The sequence below is a fragment of the Coenobita brevimanus genome, chromosome 6, assembly GCF_032717465.1.
Source record: "Coenobita brevimanus isolate Jiangsu-jjx chromosome 6, ASM3271746v2, whole genome shotgun sequence".
In the NCBI taxonomy this organism is placed as follows: Eukaryota; Metazoa; Arthropoda; class Malacostraca; order Decapoda; family Coenobitidae; genus Coenobita; species Coenobita brevimanus.
Genome location: NC_136959.1, coordinates 24,997,425 through 25,016,734, shown reverse-complemented (window position 1 = coordinate 25,016,734; position 19,310 = coordinate 24,997,425).

Sequence of the window (19,310 nt, the reverse complement as noted above, 5' to 3'; positions counted from 1 at the left end):
GTTTTTAGCAGAATATACTGTTTATCTGGTAATGTGGAGAGAGAGAGAGAGAGAGAGAGACAGACAGACAGACAGAGAGAGAGACTGATATGCATCCCCTTCCATCACCTCCCTTCCATGACCCTCCTAGTGTAAACTGTACTGATTTATGAATGTTTGCTGTGTTTATGCTTGCACTTATTGGGCCTTTGGTGTGTGTGTGTGTGTGTGTGTGTGTGTGTGTGTGTGTGCGTGAGAGAGAGCAATCCCTCCGATGTCCAGATTAAAGCTTGTTACATAGCCTATGATTTCATCATCCTTTGTGTAAGTTTAACGCACAGTTGCTGCATGTTTGATCACGAGCGTGTTCTGCCTCAGTCCCCCCCTTTTACCGTTATAGTAGAGTAAGTCGTTCTCTCTGTTGTCCAGAGCGGGATTGTGAACTCTATGTCCCCATGGCTTTCATTTGCGCGTCCTCTTACAAGTTGTATCAGGCTCTGCCGGCCCCTATATAATGAGCTCAGTCTCTGCATCATTGCCACTTAGATCTGCTCCTCATTTTGTTCACATCTCTGTCCTCCCCTGTACAGATATTATTATTATTGTGAGTGCTCAAGAAATCTCCAAACATCTAGCAGCTGTGTGTAATTTGAGTATAACTGTTGTTGCATTTTTTCTTGTACTGTATAGCATAAGTTTAATTTGTAGGCCTAGTGAAGTTTTTGTAATTCATGTAGGGATCTTTGTGTCAGTCATTTTTGATAATAGTTTGTATCTGTAATTATTTATCTGGCATTCACTGAGTATTATCTGGTATCTTATTTTATCAGGGCTGACTTAGATCAATTTACTCTTGCTAATTTCGTGTTAATAGAGGCTATTGCAGTTAACCATATATTTAACCTGTTTTTGCCATTACATTATCCTTATGAGTCCTGAATGTTTTGTTGTTAATTTAAGCATTAAACTTTAACTTGTAATTTTACCTAACTCTTTTGTTTTGAACCTGGAACTTTACGGGACAGTAGTAACTCTTCGTATTCTCACTTAAAGTGTACATTATCTTTCTCTGTTCCGTAACAAGCTGGACCCAGTTTTTCCAATACACTCCAGTCCAGCAATCAGCGTCGGGAGGCCTGTTCATTAACACTATCCAGCCAGGTTCGCTCTCTCTCTCTCTCTCTCTCTCTCTCTCTCTCTCTCTCTCTCTCTCTCTCTCTCTTTAATCCACTGTATGGTGACGCTGCCTTACTTTGTCTCTTCATAACTTTCGTCACCATCACTCTCACTCTCACCCTCATCACAGCTGTCAGACCTCGAGATAGTTTTACCTACTGCTGGCCACCCTTCTTTTGGCACATTATTTTTTTTTCACGCATTTGACTAATAATGTGCGTGGAGAGAAAATACACGAAATTTATCTATCTTGTTTAGGACTCACAGAATATGGGCCTTGTGTAGTACCAGTCGATAGAGACATAAAGAACTTAGGCTAATTTCTGGTATTCTTCTCCCTTTCACTGTTCCATTTGTCATTGCGAGCGTCATGTAAGTTCTAAGGTTCATATGTTCATTTGAGAAATATTTAGTGGTTCTGTTTTGAGTAATCTGCCTCCTTGTGTAACAATGTTTTCCTGTCTCGCAACAATTCCTTATTTTTTTGTTCACCGTATCGCCTACCCCTTATTCTCAAAAGTGGTCAGACAGACGATAACAATAGGAACATAAAATAAGGTACACATCAATAGCATATTTTACCAGTGTATCAGCTGCCAAGTATGGCTGACGATATGGGCAGAAGGGGACAGTCATTCCTCATTTTCCTCCGTCACCGTCACTTTCCCAACATCGTCATCATCTTCCCTTCCTTCATCACCAGATTCTGTCTTGACTGGTAGTGTTCATTCCTTCATGTCGTCATCGTGATACTTCTCCCCCAACTCAAAACCAGATTGCATTCTCCCCACACCCCATTAATCATTCACACTCCTCTTTGCTCGACTCCTAACACTGCTTTTCCCTGCTTCTTAGTTCCCTCTGAAAGCTAGATGTCCTTCTGCTTGCTTAGCCGACATCGTCAATACTCTCTCTCTCTCTCTCTCTCTCTCTCTCTCTCTCTCTCTCTCTCACACACACACACACACACACACACACACACACACACAACCACAGCTCTTTCCCATTTCTTTATCGCAGCTCTTACTCTCTTCCGCCACACAGTCATCGTCCCCTTCACGTCACTTTATTCCTGCACCTCACTCCCCGTTTTATTTTCTTAGCATCTTATGAATGGTTTTATATTTACACACACACAAAAAAAAATCTGAAGGAAAATCAAGGAGATTCAGCGTGTATAACTCCAACAGTGAGACAGACTCCCGTTGCGTAAAATGTGTGTGTGTGTGTGTGTGTGTGTGTGTGTGTGTGTGTGTGTGTGTGTGTGAGAGAGAGAGAGAGAGAGAGAGAGAGATGCAGTTTGCATAAAAGCATCCTGCAGGTGACAACGTGCCTAGCAGGTGAAAAACTCTAGCGCTTTATTCACTATTTTCTTCTCTTTGCGTTTATCGAAACAGTGAGGTTTAGACAAAGTCCTTGTGCTGTTGCATTATCTGCTATCATTTGTTTAATTAAGAAGCTATGTGAATGGTGGTTCAGTGAATTTCATAACATTTTCGTTCTAACAGTTTTAATGCAGTAATATTATGGTACTGATATGGAGCGACGTAGATACATTTTTAATTCTGATGCAAACTATAACAGAATACTATTTAGCTCTCATAAAATGTAAGTTTTTTTCTTTATGCAAGGAAGAAGGAACCAAAGGCCAGGAGCTGGTAAGTTGTTCCCTCCAAGAAAAAACAAATGCAAAATAACAGAGAGCCGAATTCAAGATCTGTTCAGACCTAATTTTAAAATACTGTAGATCTAGTTTTCCGGCTGTATTTATCAATTTATATACAAAAAATAAACACATCGGATAGTTAGTCGACTTAATCCAGTTCATTCTAATAACTGAAGAGTAAAGCGCAATGGTACGGTGAGATGGAAGTAATAATAACAGTTGAAATACACTAAGACTGTATTATCTATCTGTGAAATTACCCCTTGTAAAGCCTATCTATCTGTTCAATTCACCCTTGTAAAGCCTGGGCACGACGTCTGACAATGCCTAGACTGACTGACAAGAATACAGACCGGTATGTGGATAGGCAACCAAAATTATCTTGTTTCCCTTAGGTGTGGTGTGAAGAGTACAGTACTGTAACCTTGACCCCACCCACCAATTCACCTTGTGTATCTATTCTCACTACCCACCCTGTACGTCCATCCCCACTCATTCACTCATCATGCCAACACTCACAACTCAATCCACCAGTACCCCTTCTTTGCCAACTTCTAGCACCTACACTCTGTCCATCCTCATCCATTCACCCATCTTGTCAAAGCGCTGTCTAGTGTAACTCACCAGTGCACCACCCTGCTCACAAAACACCCAGGCTAAACCTTGCATCAGTGTATAGCGTTTACCTGTGCTATTCCGCTTTCTTGTTGTCAGATATGTTCCCTCTCGTCCAGCCTACACCCATACGTGAAGTACAAGGTCAAATTTAGCAACAAGGCTCACATCCTTGGAACGCAGAAATTAAGTATGAGTGGAAAGTATCAGGTCTCTAACTGGTTCATCTTTGGCGTTACACACACACACACACACACACACACACAATGGTTCTCTTAATGGGATAGTAAGGAAAGTTTTTTTTTTTTTTTTTTTTTTTTAACATAGCCACACAGGGACATTTTCCAACACTGGCAATCTGAAAGGAAATAGCAAGAGCACTGAAATTCATCATGAGATGGTCACACGAGCCATTTTATCACAGTAAGAAAAAAAAAGTGAGTGTCGTCATGCAAGTGAGATACGAATGATTGTCTTCTTTCCTGTAAGTTCTAATGATACACGTATGAATACACCATAAAAACAGTGAAGATAACGCCTTCGAGGATGCTGCTACTGGCTATGTTGATGCTAATGATAATAAAGCGGAATACGACTATCTTACAGAACATGCGTGGACTCGCCAGTAAGCTAACTAGAAGGGCGAGTTAGAGCATTCATTATAAAGTGGTCAGAGCTTAATCTGGAGAGAAACAGTGAGGCAGGGGATATGATTCAGAGATCCCCAGTATCTTCAACTGTATTTTTTTTTTTTTTTTTCCCACTTTCTTGACAAGGAGGATATCAAAGTGAGGAAGTCCATGACCTTGATTGGGCGGCAGACTTAACATAGATAAAAACATAAGCTGGTCAAAGCTACAAACACCCTTCTGCTTTTTAAATTGTCTTTTATATCCGTAATATTAATATCTTGTGATAATTACACACAAAAATTAGCACTACAGTTTGTGTAATTTAATATAACATTAGCATGCATTTGCCCCCGATTACTGATAGAAGTCCTTTGTTTTCAGACGGACACCATTAATACTTTTATGGGGTTGAATTTACCCGGCCAACCTACCTCTTTTAACCATCCCCTGTTAAACTAAAACAATCTAACTTACTGGCCAATAAATGTAGAAACGAATTAGCTCTGGAATGAAGATGTGGTTGTGTTCAGGTGACGATAAGCCCAGGCGAACTATGGGGGAAAACGTGCTACGAATATCTGGCAAGACTGTGTCCAGGGGTGTCTTCTCGTCTACACCTTTTTCCACACTGAATGAGGATAAAATAACGGCTTCTTCCGAGCTAGTTCTTTCACAAACAATGCTGTGGACTACTTTTGAAAGGTTAGAGGGACAGAATATTCTAACCAACGCAGCCATGCCAAAAACGACATAACAGACTAGTTGGGCTACTCTAGGTGAATGTTAAGTAAGATGTGGGACTGCTGTTCAAAAAGACTCGAGGTCAGTCCCAGGATGAGGCAGGAAAACAGTTGGGTAGTTGAATTTCGATAACTCCTTGGATCAGGTGACGTATATTATTGTTTAATTCTTGCTACCACCAGACGAAATTATTGGGCTTAGTAAAGACGTTTTATAGTGAAGGAGGAGAATGCCATATCTAAGGGTGTGGCAACACTTACCCGGAACACGTGATCGACAAGATGAAACAAAACGCAGGTTGCAGTCCCTGCAATATCCAAGTCTGAACGTTGGACGGACCCCTGAGCCTCGTTTCCTCTTGTCGATCACATATTTGGAGCAAGTGTGGCCGCATCCTGACCCCTAAATCGTGTCCTTCTAACATAAACCAGAAGATGAAGAAGATAAAAGTTACGTTGTACGTAGTTGGGCTTAAGTGTGTGTGTGTGTGTGTGTGTGTGTGTGTGTGTGTGTGTGTGTGTGTGTGTGTGTGTTTGTCCGTTTGTTTGTGTGTGTGTTTGTGTACGTTTGTGTGTGTGTGTGTGTGTGTGTGTGTGTGTGTGTGTGTGTGTGTGTGTGTGTGTGTGTGTGTGTTTGTCCATTTGTTTGTGAACCTTTGTTTGTGTGGGTGTTTGTGTACGTTTATGTGTGTGTGTGTGTGTGTGTGTGTGTGTGTGTGTGTGTGTGTGTGTGTGTGTGTGTGTGTTTGTCCGTTTGTTTGTGTGGGTGTTTGTGTACGTTTGTGTGTGTGTGTGTGTGTGTGTGTGTGTGTGTGTGTGTGTGTGTGTTTGTCCATTTGTTTGTGAACCTTTGTTTGTGTGTGTGTGTGTGTGTGTGTGTGTGTGTGTGTGTGTCAGTCAGACAGAACACATGACGTGAATGTATTTGTATACTGTGTTGACATAGTTCTTTCATTTCTTTTGCCCATGTTTGCTCTGCCTCCCGTAGGTCATGTTTAATGTAAATACGAGGTTGTAACTCTCAAGGGCGACTGTGATTTTCTCCTGTAGCAGGGTAGTACACACACCACAGTGTGAATCTTGTGTGATTGTCACGGGGTTTTTATAATATCACGGTGTGTTTTTAAAATAAATGCTTAAATATTATTTGATAATAATATTCAATAATATTAAACAGCAGGGACAATGATTGTCTTGCTAAATCGAGCAACGATTCTCTAAGAACGAGAATTTATAAACTTTCTCAACAGTACACAGCAGAGACCAATTACTCACAATTGCTGAATTACTGTACTGTTAGCCTCTGGAGAAAGTTACTTCACCCCTGACAATAAATAACTAATACTAACATCAGGTTCTTGCCGATGCTTAACTCCTGGCACAACGGATTTTAAGTTAATACAAGACTGGTCTAAGTACCAGTTATGAATAGTATAACGTCTATGCAAGCTAGGAGCTATGTGGGAAATAAGCTTAATTTGGAGAAATGAAACAAGATTTTACTTTACATTAAGCTCAAGGAAAAGAACTGTTAAATTTATTGATTAAACAAAAATTAATTTAACGTTACAATTCAAATCAAATGAGATCGCACTCACTCACTCACACACGAGCTAAATCCTTACGCCTAGAAGAAAAAAAAAACACCTTAATTAAACTCTTAAAACTAGGATTATACAAAAAGGAAATACCGGTCGATGAATACTGTGTATCACCCGGGGGGTGGGAGTACTGGCCAACTGTACTAGTGGAGCTTGGGTGCTAGCTGACCTCTCACACTTCTTGAGCACAGGACCTTTCTCCGTCACAACAAACACGCGACTGAATTCAAATGATGTATAGGCAGGACGCACAAGCCACCGGAAGAAGGCGTGGCTAACGGTTGAGGCAAGCAGGGGCGAACAATAAAGAAACAATTGTATCGCTCAGTAGAGCACTTAGTGACGTGCATTAAATCGGTCACTTTTGAAAGTGACGAATGTTTTGAAAAGTATACTCCGAAATGGAGAGAGAAACGGTTAACTGAGCGATACACAGTGAGTTTTCCACTAATAGTTCGTGGCTTCTCACAAAAGGGAAATGTCGCGAATTGATTCGTGACATTACGCCCCTACAAAATTAAATTTTTTCCTTATGGGAAAAAATTTGTGGATATATATATATATATATATATATATATATACACATCCTAAGTCATTCACACAAGATTCACACTGTGGTGTGTGTGCTATCCTGCTACAGGAGAAAGTCGCAGTCGCCAGTGAGCGAAAAAAAACTCGTATTTACGTTAATAGAAGCAAGCTTGAGGGAAAAACTCCGTGACGACGGTGAAAATCCTGTACTCAGGTCAAACTGAGCGAAAAGTCACTACATTTACACCGACAACTAATTGTTGTGTAGCGTGATGTATGTAATACACGGTGTAGGTGTGACAGTTGTAGTGTAACTGTACCTACGTGTAAAATGACATAGTAAATAATAACATGGCGACAACGAAGGCAGAGGAGAAGAGGCGGCAGCGTGCGGCAGACGATCAGCTGGTCCGCACAGCAAACCTGCTACACCCATTGCTGAACCTGCAAAATCAATTGAGTTGGAGCATCAAAAGTGTCAATGAGACAAAATTCTTATTAAGTTACAATTACTCTCTCTGCCTAGCAATCAGTAAATGCTACGAAAAGTATGCTCTGGCTGAAAAATACGAGTGACAGCCTAAGCTTCGTACATTCGAGGTCGCCATTATTTACAGCACACGATTATGATCGGCAAGTTGAAAATCCTTGTGCATACTTGGGTCTTCCATAGCCTCGAACTGCACACGGGTCCTCAACCTGTGCCTTAACCTACAGTTCTTATATTAATATCGGGAAGCTGAGAATCCTTGTGCAAACTCGGGTCTTCCATAGCCTCGAGTCGCCTCTGCGGAGTTCTCTCTCGATCTTCCCCCTTAACCTACAGTACTTATATTAGTATCGGGGAGCTGAGAATCCTTGTGCAAACTCGAGTCTTCCATAGCCTCGAGTCGCCTCTGCGGAGTTCTCTCTCGAACTTCTCCCTTAACCTACAGTACTTATATTAATATCGGGGAGCTGAGAATCCTTGAGCAAACCTGGGTCTTCCATAGCCTCAAGTCGCCTCTGCGGAATTCTCACTTCCCCCTTAACCTACAGTGCTTATATTAGTATCGGGGAGCTGAGAATCCTTGTGCAAACTTGGGTCTTCCATAGCCTCAAGTCGCCTCTCAACTTCCCCCTTAACTTACGGTACATAATATGTATGTACAGGCCCTGGACATAATGTGTCCTGTGGGGCCAATGGGCGAGACATCAGGTCTGCACCCACTTCACCACTACCCTGTCTCTCAACTGACTCAGAGATTACAGGTGTGGTTATGAACGGCACAGGAAGGACATGTCCCTGATTAGTGGTGTTACTTTGACACACACTGCAGGAACGGACAAAACTATTTATGTCCCATCCCATCCCTGGCCAGAAAAAGTCAGCTTGGATACGGCCCTGGGTCTTCCTTTTGCCCATGTGACCTCCTGAGGCTGAACAATGACCCCATTCTAACACTGCTTGGCGGTACTTGGCGGGGACGACAAACTGCAGTCGAACCTCGCCCTCGGGTGTTCGTGACTCACGGTAGAGCCGTCCTTGTTTGCGAAGGAACTTGGCTCGACCTCCCCGTGAATACTTTATCACTCGACCCTTTTGTTTGTTCCGCACGGTAGCAAGTGTCGGGTCAGAATGTTGTTCTTGTACAACAAGTTGACTACACATCAGATCTTGCGGCGATTCAATGATCACTGGGGTGACACAGTCTGGAGCCTCAGCCATGGCTCGTGTTACCGCAGCAGCCGAAGTCTGAGTAGCGTCATCATCGGAGCAACTATCCTTGACTCCTTGAATATTGCTTACTATAAAGTCAAATAGAGGCTCTGGCATGACAACTGCAAGTGTCGTACCAGTATAAAATGGAGATGCCACCTGGATACATGCCTCAGGGAACAATCTCACTGATCCATCAATAAGGTTTGCATGGATCTGTCGACCTGTATACTGCTCAGGCCGAACTAAACTGCTTAACAGAGCAACCTGAGGAACCATTGTCTCTCAGGACCTTCACAGGAATGTCTCCCACAAACCCTGGCTGGACAAGGAAGGTACTGTCACCTGTGGGAGGGCCTGTGGAGGAAGCAGCTAGCCACTCATGAGGCTGCTGAATTGATGCGGCAAACATTGTGCCTTGTGAATAATATTGGGAAGATGGAACATTGGCCATCTGTGGAGGGGGGTTCACTGTCACTGTGGGACTAGTGAACTGTGGGGAAGTACCCATACTGGTAGGGACGTGACCACCGTGCTGCTGCTGAGGAATGAAGGCTGCATTCGCTTCCTGCCTCTTTTGAGCTGGTGGTGAAAAGTTTGTCCCGACGGTCGGTTATGTGGCTGATACTGCTGCTGGTTAGGGTACTTGTTGTACCTTTTCCACTCAGGTTTCTGAGTGTTTTGCCCCTGGTCCTTCCACTGCGGTTTTGGACCTTGGCCATTATTCTGGGAATGGCCTTGTTGCTGGGGTTCAGTCTGAGACGGCTTCCCAGACTTATCAGCTTTTCTGCTGTTCCAGGTGTTTTGCTTACGAGTTTGATACCCATATGCAGTAAAGAATGCGTCAGCCTTCTCTGCCATTTGGCTGGCATCTTTCACCTGGCAGATCTTAAGCTGTGCTATGAGCTCAGCAGGCCACGACCTCTCTAGCTGTGTACGCAGCATAAGGTCAATTATCCCCTCACGCATGGAAGGAGTTTCATCTTTCTCCATCCACTCATTTAAGTAAGCTGTGAGACGATCAAGGAACTGAACAGCTGTCTCCTTGTCTTGGAGACGAGCTCGCATGAACTGAACTTTGGCGTCGTCTACTGTGAGACCATACGCCTTAATGAGTGCAGCTTTCATCATCTCATATGTGAGATTGTCTCCACGAATTCTGTGGAGAATATCGAGGGCAGGGCCCTCAAATAGGCTAAGAAACTGAAGCTGCTTAGCTGCCTCATCCAGTTGATACATGTCTGCCATGTCCTCAAAACGAGCTATGTACAGCTCGATTCGCTCGCTTTCCTTGTATGAAGGAAGCTTGATGCGTGGGGTCGCCAGGACATGTGCAGGGGAAACGCTCGTGGAGCTTGGACCAACTGCACCAGACGTGTCTGAAGCCAAGGAATCTCGCTTGAGCTTCATCATTTCATATTCGTGTTTTTCACGTGCTTCTCGCTCGGCATTTTCGTGTTCTCGTTCTCTCTCTCGTTCCTCACGCTGTTCTCGCTCATGTTCCAAGTCGAGTTTGCGCTGTTTTTGCTCGTGTTCACGCTGTTGTCGCTCTTTTCCTAACTCGAGCTCGCGTTGTTTCTGCTCGTATTCGCGCTGTTCTCGCTCATACTCGCGCTCTTTCTCACGCTGATCTTGTTCATATGCACGCTCTCTTTCACGTTGTTCGCGCTGTTCTCGCTAGTATTCGCGCTGAATCTTACGCTCTTCACGGGCATCATTCTCACGCTGCTGCTCCTGATTATGCCGTGAGAGTATATACTCTTTAATTTCGGTTGGGTCTGTAAGACCCATATCTTTGGCTTCCTGTAAAAATATGGTGGTAGCCATAGCGCTAATTTATTAAGCAAACCGAAACTGAGTACTGACTGCTTCGCAAACGAATACTAATAAACACAAGTAAAGAGTACAGACACAAGTTAGTGGTGACCAGTCTTATCTAGTTAACTGGAAAGGAATAAAGCAAAAATGCAAATAACTGGGAAGACTCAATAATAAACACAATTGGTACAGCGACTTCCCAGGAGCGAATAAAATCGTCTGGCATTACCAAGAATAAAGTACTAAATAGAGTTAAGTACTCTATGGATTAATAAAGCAAAAATTCACTTGCTAAATTAACGGTTAACACCAGTAAACTTGTGCCTATAAACTTTAATGATAAATACCTAAATATGAATGAGTGAGCACTATCTCGTGAATAGCTTTATAGCTAGGAGTTAATATCCTGGAATGAGGTCGCCAATTGTCATTGGGTTTTTTTAATATCACGGTGTGTTTTTAAAATAAATGCTTAAATATTATTTGATAATAATATTCAATAATATTAAAGAGCAGGGACAATGATTGTCTTGCTAAATCGAGCAACGATTCTCTAAGAACGAGAATTTATAAACTTTCTCAACAGTACACAGCAGAGACCAATTACTCACAATTGCTGAATTACTGTACTGTTAGCCTCTGGAGAAAGTTACTTCACCCCTGACAATAAATAACTAATACTAACATCAGGTTCTTGCCGATGCTTAACTCCTGGCACAACGGATTTTAAGTTAATACAAGACTGGTCTAAGTACCAGTTATGAATAGTATAACGTCTATGCAAGCTAGGAGCTATGTGGGAAATAAGCTTAATTTGGAGAAATGAAACAAGATTTTACTTTACATTAAGCTCAAGGAAAAGAACTGTTAAATTTATTGATTAAAAAAAAATTAATTTAACGTTACAATTCAAATCAAATGAGATCGCACTCACTCACTCACACACGAGCTAAATCCTTACGCCTAGAAGAAAAAAAAAACACCTTAATTAAACTCTTAAAACTAGGATTATACAAAAAGGAAATACCGGTCGATGAATACTGTGTATCACCCGGGGGGTGGGAGTACTGGCCAACTGTACTAGTGGAGCTTGGGTGCTAGCTTACCTCTCACACTTCTTGAGAACAGGACCTTTCTCCGTCACAACAAACACGCGACTGAATTCAAATGATGTATAGGCAGGACGCACAAGCCACCGGAAGAAGGCGTGGCTAACGGTTGAGACAAGCAGGGGCGAACAATAAAGAAACAATTGTATCGCTCAGTAGAGCATTTAAGTGACGTGCATTAAATCGGTCACTTTTGAAAGTGACGAATGTTTTGAAAAGTATACTCCGAAATGGAGAGAGAAACGGTTAACTGAGCAATACACAGTGAGTTTTCCACTAATAGTTCGTGGCTTCTCACAAAAGGGAAATGTCGTGAATTGATTCGTGACATTACGCCCCTACAAAATTAAATTTTTTCCTTATGGGAAAAAATTTGTGGATATATATATATATATATATATATATATGTACACATCCTAAGTCATTCACACAAGCTTCACACTGTGGTGTGTGTGCTATCCTGCTACAGGAGAAAGTCGCAGTCGCCAGTGAGCGAAAAAACCTTGTATTTACGTTAATAGAAGCAAGCTTGAGGGAAAAACTCCGTGACGACGGTGAAAATCCTGTACTCAGGTCAAACTGAGCGAAAAGTCGCTACATTTACACCGACAACTAATTGTTGTGTAGCGTGATGTATGTAATACACGGTGTAGGTGTGACAGTTGTAGTGTAACTGTACCTACGTGTAAAATGACATAGTAAATAATAACATGGCGACAACGAAGGCAGAGGAGAAGAGGCGGCAGCGTGCGGCAGACGATCAGCTGGTCCGCACAGCAAACCTGCTACACCCATTGCTGAACCTGCAAAATCAATTGAGTTGGAGCATCAAAAGTGTCAATGAGACAAAATTCTTATTAAGTTACAATTACTCTCTCTGCCTAGCAATCAGTAAATGCTACGAAAAGTACGCTCTGGCTGAAAAATATGAGTGACAGCCTAAGCTTCGTACATTCGAGGTCGCCATTATTTACAGCACACGATTATGGTCGGCAAGTTGAAAATCCTTGTGCAAACTTGGGTCTTCCATAGCCTCGAACTGCACACGGGTCCTCAACCTGTGCCCTAACCTACAGTTCTTATATTAATATCGGGAAGCTGAGAATCCTTGTGCAAACTCGGGTCTTCCATAGCCTCGAGTCGCCTCTGCGGAGTTCTCTCTCGATCTTCCCCCTTAACCTACAGTACTTATATTAGTATCGGGGAGCTGAGAATCCTTGTGCAAACTCGGGTCTTCCATAGCCTCGAGTCGCCTCTGCGGAGTTCTCTCTCGAACTTCCCCCTTAACCTACAGTACTTATATTAATATCGGGGAGCTGAGAATCCTTGTGCAAACTTGGGTCTTCCATAGCCTCAAGTCTCCTCTGCAGAATTCTCACTTCCCCCTTAACCTACAGTGCTTATATTAGTATCGGGGAGCTGAGAATCCTTGTGCAAACTTGGGTCTTCCATAGCCTCAAGTCGCCTCTCAACTTCCCCCTTAACTTACGGTACATAATATGTATGTACAGGCCCTGGACATAATGTGTCCTGTGGGGCCAATGGGCGAGACATCAGGTCTGCACCCACTTCACCACTACCCTGTCTCTCAACTGACTCAGAGATTACAGGTGTGGTTATGAACAGCACAGGAAGGACATGTCCCTGATTAGTGGTGTTACTTTGACACACACTGCAGGAACGGACAAAACTATTTATGTCCCATCCCATCCCTGGCCAGAAAAAGTCAGCTTGGATACGGCCCTGGGTCTTCCTTTTGCCCATGTGACCTCCTGAGGCTGAACAATGACCCCATTCTAACACTGCTTGGCGGTACTTGGCAGGGACGACAAACTGCAGTCGAACCTCGCCCTCGGGTGTTCGTGACTCACGGTAGAGCCGTCCTTGTTTGCGAAGGAACTTGGCTCGACCTCCCCGTGAATACTTTATCACTCGACCCTTTTGTTTGTTCCGCACGGTAGCAAGTGTCGGGTCAGAATGTTGTTCTTGTACAACAAGTTGACTACACATCAGATCTTGCGGCGATTCAATGATCACTGGGGTGACACAGTCTGGAGCCTCAGCCATGGCTCGTGTTACCGCAGCAGCCGAAGTCTGAGTAGCGTCATCATCGGAGCAACTATCCTTGACTCCTTGAACATTGCCTACTATAAAGTCAAATAGAGGCTCTGGCATGACAACTGCAAGTGTCGTACCAGTATAAAATGGAGATGCCACCTGGATACATGCCTCAGGGAACAATCTCACTGATCCATCAATAAGGTTTGCATGGATCTGTCGACCTGTATACTGCTCAGGCCGAACTAAACTGCTTAACAGAGCAACCTGAGGAACCATTGTCTCTCAGGACCTTCACAGGAATGTCTCCCACAAACCCTGGCTGGACAAGGAAGGTACTGTCACCTGTGGGAGGGCCTGTGGAGGAAGCAGCTAGCCACTCATGAGGCTGCTGAATTGACGTGGCAAACATTGTGCCTTGTGAATAATATTGGGAAGATGGAACATTGGCCATCTGTGGAGGGGGGTTCACTGTCACTGTGGGACTAGTGAACTGTGGGGAAGTACCCATACTGGTAGGGACGTGACCACCGTGCTGCTGCTGAGGAATGAAGGCTGCATTCGCTTCCTGCCTCTTTTGAGCTGGTGGTGAAAAAGTTTGTCCCGACGGTCGGTTATGTGGCTGATACTGCTGCTGGTTAGGGTACTTGTTGTACCTTTTCCACTCAGGTTTCTGAGTGTTTTGCCCCTGGTCCTTCCACTGCGGTTTTGGACCTTGGCCATTATTCTGGGAATGGCCTTGTTGCTGGGGTTCAGTCTGAGACGGCTTCCCAGACTTATCAGCTTTTCTGCTGTTCCAGGTGTTTTGCTTACGAGTTTGATACCCATATGCAGTAAAGAATGCGTCAGCCTTCTCTGCCATTTGGCTGGCATCTTTCACCTGGCAGATCTTAAGCTGTGCTATGAGCTCAGCAGGCCACGACCTCTCTAGCTGTGTACGCAGCATAAGGTCAATTATCCCCTCACGCATGGAAGGAGTTTCATCTTTCTCCATCCACTCATTTAAGTAAGCTGTGAGACGATCAAGGAACTGAACAGCTGTCTCCTTGTCTTGGAGACGAGCTCGCATGAACTGAACTTTGGCGTCGTCTACTGTGAGACCATACGCCTTAATGAGTGCAGCTTTCATCATCTCATATGTGAGATTGTCTCCACGAATTCTGTGGAGAATATCGAGGGCAGGGCCCTCAAATAGGCTAAGAAACTGAAGCTGCTTAGCTGCCTCATCCAGTTGATACATGTCTGCCATGTCCTCAAAACGAGCTATGTACAGCTCGATTCGCTCGCTTTCCTTGTATGAAGGAAGCTTGATGCGTGGGGTCGCCAGGACATGTGCAGGGGAAACGCTCGTGGAGCTTGGACCAACTGCACCAGACGTGTCTGAAGCCAAGGAATCTCGCTTGAGCTTCATCATTTCATATTCGTGTTTTTCACGTGCTTCTCGCTCAGCACGTTCGTGTTCTCGTTCTCTCTCTCGTTCCTCACGCTGTTCTCGCTCATGTTCCAAGTCGAGTTTGCGCTGTTTTTGCTCGTGTTCGCGCTGTTGTCGCTCTTTTCCTAACTCGAGCTCGCGTTGTTTCTGCTCGTATTCGCGCTGTTCTCGCTCATACTCGCGCTTCTTTCTCACGCTGCTCTTGTTCATATGCACGCTCTCTTTCACGTTGTTCGCGCTGTTCTCGCTAGTATTCGCTGAATCTTACGCTCTTCACGGGCATCATTCTCACGCTGCTGCTCCTGATTATGCCGTGAGAGTATATACTCTTTAATTTCGGTTGGGTCTGTAAGACCCATATCTTTGGCTTCCTGTAAAAATATGGTGGTAGCCATAGCGCTAATTTATTAAGCAAACCGAAACTGAGTACTGACTGCTTCGCAAACGAATACTAATAAACACAAGTAAAGAGTACAGACACAAGTTAGTGGTGACCAGTCTTATCTAGTTAACTGGAAAGGAATAAAGCAAAAATGCAAATAACTGGGAAGACTCAATAATAAACACAATTGGTACAGCGACTTCCCAGGAGCGAATAAAATCGTCTGGCATTACCAAGAATAAAGTACTAAATAGAGTTAAGTACTCTATGGATTAATAAAGCAAAATTCACTTGCTAAATTAACGGTAAACACCAGTAAACTTGTGCCTATAAACTTTAATGATAAATACCTAAATATGAATGAGTGAGCACTATCTCGTGAATAGCTTTATAGCTAGGAGTTAATATCCTGGAATGAGGTCGCCAATTGTCATGGGGTTTTTATAATATCACGGTGTGTTTTTAAAATAAATGCTTAAATATTATTTGATAATAATATTCAATAATATTAAAGAGCAGGGACAATGATTGTCTTGCTAAATCGAGCAACGATTCTCTAAGAACGAGAATTTATAAACTTTCTCAACAGTACACAGCAGAGACCAATTACTCACAATTGCTGAATTACTGTACTGTTAGCCTCTGGAGAAAGTTACTTCACCCCTGACAATAAATAACTAATACTAACATCAGGTTCTTGCCGATGCTTAACTCCTGGCACAACGGATTTTAAGTTAATACAAGACTGGTCTAAGTACCAGTTATGAATAGTATAACGTCTATGCAAGCTAGGAGCTATGTGGGAAATAAGCTTAATTTGGAGAAATGAAACAAGATTTTACTTTACATTAAGCTCAAGGAAAAGAACTGTTAAATTTATTGATTAAAAAAAAATTAATTTAACGTTACAATTCAAATCAAATGAGATCGCACTCACTCACTCACACACGAGCTAAATCCTTACGCCTAGAAGAAAAAAAAAACACCTAAATTAAACTCTTAAAACTAGGATTATACAAAAAGGAAATACCGGTCGATGAATACTGTGTATCACCCGGGTGGTGGGAGTACTGGCCAACTGTACTAGTGGAGCTTGGGTGCTAGCTGACCTCTCACACTTCTTGAGCACAGGACCTTTCTCCGTCACAACAAACACGCGACTGAATTCAAATGATGTATAGGCAGGACGCACAAGCCACCGGAAGAAGGCGTGGCTAACGGTTGAGGCAAGCAGGGGCGAACAATAAAGAAACAATTGTATCGCTCAGTAGAGCACTTAGTGACGTGCATTAAATCGGTCACTTTTGAAAGTGACGAATGTTTTGAAAAGTATACTCCGAAATGGAGAGAGAAACGGTTAACTGAGCGATCCACAGTGAGTTTTCCACTAATAGTTCGTGGCTTCTCACAAAAGGGAAATGTCGCGAATTGATTCGTGACATTACGCCCCTAGAAAATTAAATTTTTTCCTTATGGGAAAAAATTTGTGGATATATATATATATATGTACACATCCTAAGTCATTCACACAAGATTCACACTGTGGTGTGTGTGCTATCCTGCTACAGGAGAAAGCCGCAGTCGCCAGTGAGCGAAAAAACCTCGTATTTACGTTAATAGAAGCAAGCTTGAGGGAACAACTCCGTGACGACGGTGAAAATCCTGTACTCAGGTCAAACTGAGCGAAAAGTCGCTACATTTACACCGACAACTAATTGTTGTGTAGCGTGATGTATGTAATACACGGTGTAGGTGTGACAGTTGAAGTGTAACTGTACCTACGTGTAAAATGACATAGTAAATAATAACATGGCGACAACGAAGGCAGAGGAGAAGAGGCGGCAGCGTGCGGCAGACGATCAGCTGGTCCGCACAGCAAACCTGCTACACCCATTGCTGAACCTGCAAAATCAATTGAGTTGGAGCATCAAAAGTGTCAATGAGACAAAATTCTTATTAAGTTACAATTACTCTCTCTGCCTAGCAATCAGTAAATGCTACGAAAAGTACGCTCTGGCTGAAAAATAGGAGTGAGAGCCTAAGCTTCGTACATTCGAGGTCGCCATTATTTACAGCACACGATTATGGTCGGCAAGTTGAAAATCCTTGTGCAAACTTGGGTCTTCCATAGCCTCGAACTGCACACGGGTCCTCAACCTGTGCCTTAACCTACAGTTCTCCGCCTCTGCGGAGTTCTCTCTCGATCTTCCCCCTTATCCTACAGTACTTATATTAGTATCGGGGAGCTGAGAATCCTTGTGCAAACTCGGGTCTTCCATAGCCTCGAGTCGCGTCTGCGGAGTTCTCTCTCTAACTTCCCCCTTAACCTACAGTACTTATATTAATATCGGGGAGCTGAGAATCCTTGTGCAAACTTGGGTCTTCCATAGCCTCAAGTCGCCTCTGCGGAATTCTCACTTCCCCCTTAACCTACAGTGCTTATATTAGTATCGGGGAGCTGAGAATCCTTGTGCAAACTTGGGTCTTCCATAGCCTCAAGTCACCTCTCAACTTCCCCCTTAACTTACGGTACATAATATGTATGTACAGGCCCTGGACATAATGTGTCCTGTGGGGCCAATGGGCGAGACATCAGGTCTGCACCCACTTCACCACTACCCTGTCTCTCAACTGACTCAGAGATTACAGGTGTGGTTATGAACGGCACAGGAAGGACATGTCCCTGATTAGTGGTGTTACTTTGACACACACTGCAGGAACGGACAAAACTATTTATGTCCCATCCCATCCCTGGCCAGAAAAAGTCAGCTTGGATACGGCCCTGGGTCTTCCTTTTGCCCATGTGACCTCCTGAGGCTGAACAATGACCCCATTCTAACACTGCTTGGCGGTACTTGGCGGGGACGACAAACTGCAGTCGAACCTCGCCATCGGGTGTTCGTGACTCACGGTAGAGCCGTCCTTGTTTGCGAAGGAACTTGGCTCGACCTCCCCGTGAATACTTTATCACTCGACCCTTTTGTTTGTTCCGCACGGTAGCAAGTGTCGGGTCAGAATGTTGTTCTTGTACAACAAGTTGACTACACATCAGATCTTGCGGCAATTCAATGATCACTGGGGTGACACAGTCTGGAGCCTCAGCCATGGCTCGTGTTACCGCAGCAGCCGAAGTCTGAGTAGCGTCATCATCGGAGCAACTATCCTTGACTCCTTGAATATTGCCTACTATAAAGTCAAATAGAGGCTCTGGCATGACAACTGCAAGTGTCGTACCAGTATAAAATGGAGATGCCACCTGGATTCATGCCTCAGGGAACAATCTCACTGATCCATCAATAAGGTTTGCATGGATCTGTCGACCTGTATACTGCTCAGGCCGAACTAAACTGCTTAACAGAGCAACCTGAGGAACCATTGTCTCTCAGGACCTTCACAGGAATGTCTCCCACAAACCCTAGCTGGACAAGGAAGGTACTGTCACCTGTGGGAGGGCCTGTGGAGGAAGCAGCTAGCCACTCATGAGGCTGCTGAATTGACGCGGCAAACATTGTGCCTTGTGAATAATATTGGGAAGATGGAACATTGGCCATCTGTGGAGGGGGGTTCACTGTCACTGTGGGACTAGTGAACTGTGGGGAAGTACCCATACTGGTAGGGACGTGACCACCGTGCTGCTGCTGAGGAATGAAGGCTGCATTCGCTTCCTGCCTCTTTTGAGCTGGTGGTGAAAAGTTTGTCCCGACGGTCGGTTATGTGGCTGATACTGCTGCTGGTTAGGGTACTTGTTGTACCTTTTCCACTCAGGTTTCTGAGTGTTTTGCCCCTGGTCCTTCCACTGCGGTTTTGGACCTTGGCCATTATTCTGGGAATGGCCTTGTTGCTGGGGTTCAGTCTGAGACGGCTTCCCAGAC